Consider the following 3,400-nt stretch of genomic DNA (forward strand, 5'->3'; position numbering starts at 1 on the left):
GTTTCTGTCATTTCTTTCTGGCCTCTTATTCTGCAAGAAACTCTCCCAGCCACTCTGCCCAACCAATTCAGTCTCTTAAACATGCCCAAGTCTTCATTTTAAACTCTTCTCCTGGTCAAATAGATGGAAGAAGGAATGGACCAATGGGTCCTTGAATGAAAAGATCTCAGAGCCTTCTACTGTTCCCTGGAATCACCACAGCCAACTCCCAGGCACCTCAGCCTCCTTCAGCCTTGTAACAAGCTGGCTCAGCACAGGCATGAGGACAGGCTAGGCTCCGCCCTAGGAAACAAGTCTGTACAGAGATCAAAGTGCAGTCTTGAGTTCAAATGCCATCCGTTTTTCTTCCTAGCTTTGGCCCTAGGTATGTCCTTTGAGCTCTTGATGAAGGAATTAAAGACAAGGAAATATGCAAAAAGCCTGGTTCCTGGGCATGCCATAGGCTTCAGTCGGTGACACAGATATCAGAAGCAATAGAAAGGACTTTAAGAAGCATACTCTTCATTCTTCAGAACTGTCCTGGCAGGAGCAAAGATACTTTTAAAAGATGTACTTGTATCCTCTGTAAGATATGTAACATTTGGAGACACTAGTCTCCAAGTAATCAGAATTTCCCCAGGAATCTCACACTGGGAGAAGGAAAAGACTGAAAACCCAGCCATATAGAAAACTTCTCTCCCAGAAATATTTTACAGGATTCTAACAATTTGCTAGACTACCTTGTGGGCCAAACTGGAGCCCAGACAATGATGGATCAGTGATGGGTGGGAACACATGCTTGTTCCATGTACTTCTGCACTCTGTTTAAACCTAAGCCTCATGCCAAGACCCTAAAGATGGACTTGGCTGTGGGGAGAATGTCACTGGGTGTCTTTATTTGTTCCTCGTCCCAGTGTGGCTACACTGAATAAATCCCCTTTCTCCTCACGTCCCTGCCACATGCATTTCTATTGAGGGCAAGTGGCTGAACCTAGCTTGTTAGGGCTTCCAAGACCCAACCTCTGTCACAGTTAGGGCTTCCAAGACCCAGCCTCTGTCACAATTCAGGTGACATTATCAGCTCAGGTTCTTGTTAGTGAGCTGATGTGAGGGCAAGTGAGGCCTGGAATGTTCCCTGATTTGTGACCTCACTGAATTCTTAAAATTAAATGCCCTACTTCTAAATCAAGTCTGAAACCATCCATTCTTCCCTGGCTTACTATAAGGGATACAAAGGAACTGGTTTTGTATGATCACCACTATTGATCACTGAAGACCTGGTGTTTTGCTCTGTGAGTGAGTGTGTGCGAGTGTGTGTGTGTGTGTGTGTGTGTGTGTGTGTGTGTGTGTGTGTACATGTCTGGGAAGTGCACAAACATGTGCTTGCATGTATAAACCAGAAGATGACATTGGGCATCTTCAGCAGTCATACATTGAGCTCAGAGCTCACCAATTGCCTTGGGCAGATGGCCATCAAACCCCCAGGATCCCACTGTCTCCATTGCTGGGATCACAAGCACACCACCACTCCTAGCTTTTTTTTTTTTTAGCTTGGGTTCTGTAGATCAAACTCGGGTTCTCAATCTTGTACAAAAGAACTCTACTGTTTAAGCTTTCCCCCCAAGTTCCCCTTTGGCTCTTTAATATATAAACACCTCTTACAGCCCAATCCAAACACATGAACTGGTTTGATCCTAGAGGTCACTTTGAGGGTTGCCTTGAGCATCATACAGCAAGATGCTCTTCCTCTAAAGTGGTGGTTCTCAGCTGTCCACACACTATGACCCTTTAATACAGTTCCTCATGTTGTGCTGACCCAACCATAAAATTAGTTTCATTGCTACGTCCTAACTGCAATTTTGACACTGTTATGAATCATAATGTAAGTATCTGTGTTTTCTAACGATCTTGGGTGACTCCTGAGAAAAGGTTGTTGGACTCCCCAAATGGTGGCAACGCACAGGTTGAGAACCTCTGCTCTAAGATGAGGTTTTAGAATGGACCCCCATCAGTCTGACTGGTAACTATCAGACGAGAGAATTTAAACACCAACATGGGAAAGACGATGAGAAAGCGCAGGGTAAAAACCTCTGTTTGAGATGAGCTGTGTACACACAGAGACACATTCTGAGCCTTCGGTGATGAAGGCTTTAATGAGTTTATGTGGCTATGGGGAATGAGTCCAGGGCAGGCCCTTGTCATAACCGTTCCAGTGACATTGCTCCCTACATGCTGGAAGCATCCAGAGGACACGGTTGTTTGTTCATTAGGCCACTGGAAATTAGGAAGACTCGAGAGAGAAGGTGGCATAGAAATTAGGATTGAAAGAGAGGAAGGTTTTATCATATAGAGATTTAGAGAAGGGGAAAAATCCTGGTAGACAAAAGTTCAAAAGATTTGCCACAGTGAGGAGAAAAGAGAAGGGGATGGATAGACAGTCAGCTGGAGGGAAATATGTAAAGGTGACTGGAGACCAGGTTGCAAGGGGGCTTGAGAACCTCACAGTTGGTTCTATAATTCTCATAGAATCACTGAAACCCCAAATACAGACTGAAAATAGAGAATGACCTGTTGAGACTGCCATCCCCCTGTTACAGATGAGAAAATACAGCTCAGAAAATACAGGTGGTTGTGTCAAGGTCACACAACATTAGAATCAGAGAACTTGCCAAAGCACCTGGAAGTCTCCATCTTCTCGGCTTGCTACATCACATGTGGTCCCTGAGAAGCTGAAAGTAGAGAATTATAGAACTACCACCCCCCCATCATCTTCCAATCCCAACATTACACTGGGTCATAAGAGGGGCCAGGAAAAACAGTTACCCCAGTGATTTATGATGCAAGAACAGAGACCACCTACAATGCCCAGGCCTGAAGCACATTCTGCTTCAACCTGAAAAATAACAGTGAGTATCCCTGGTTTGCTGACCATATGCTAACATGATGGCTGCCTTGATGTCAGGATACAGTAGCTCCTACAGCCCTGGGTTCACATGATTGTCAGTGAGGAAGCAGAGCTGCGGGCTGATCATATAAATAAGACACAGTTTACTTTTTTGGCTCTTGTGTCTGGGAGAAAATGAATCCCAGATCATGCTGTCTGCTTGGAGGGGTGGTTGGTGGCTAAGCTCTTGACGGAGAAACCACGGGCAGCTGCAGACCCTGGAGAGGGTAATAGAAAAATCAGCCAAGACCCTCCTCTGGGTTGGGGCCTCAACTTACAGATGGTGTTCATTTCGTGGGCCCACCCTACCAGAGGTCACAGAAAGTGATAGCCAAGAAAAACTATAGAGGGCATCTTGGCCATTCCTCCTTCAAGATGAGGCAGATAGAAGAAAGTAACTCTCACAAGGTCATAGTTAGAACCAAGTCACCAGGCTTTCAAGGTTGGTGCTTCCTCCATGGAAGGCCATCTTCTTCC

Source organism: Cricetulus griseus, chromosome 10, assembly GCF_003668045.3.
Source record: "Cricetulus griseus strain 17A/GY chromosome 10, alternate assembly CriGri-PICRH-1.0, whole genome shotgun sequence".
NCBI lineage: Eukaryota > Metazoa > Chordata > Mammalia > Rodentia > Cricetidae > Cricetulus > Cricetulus griseus.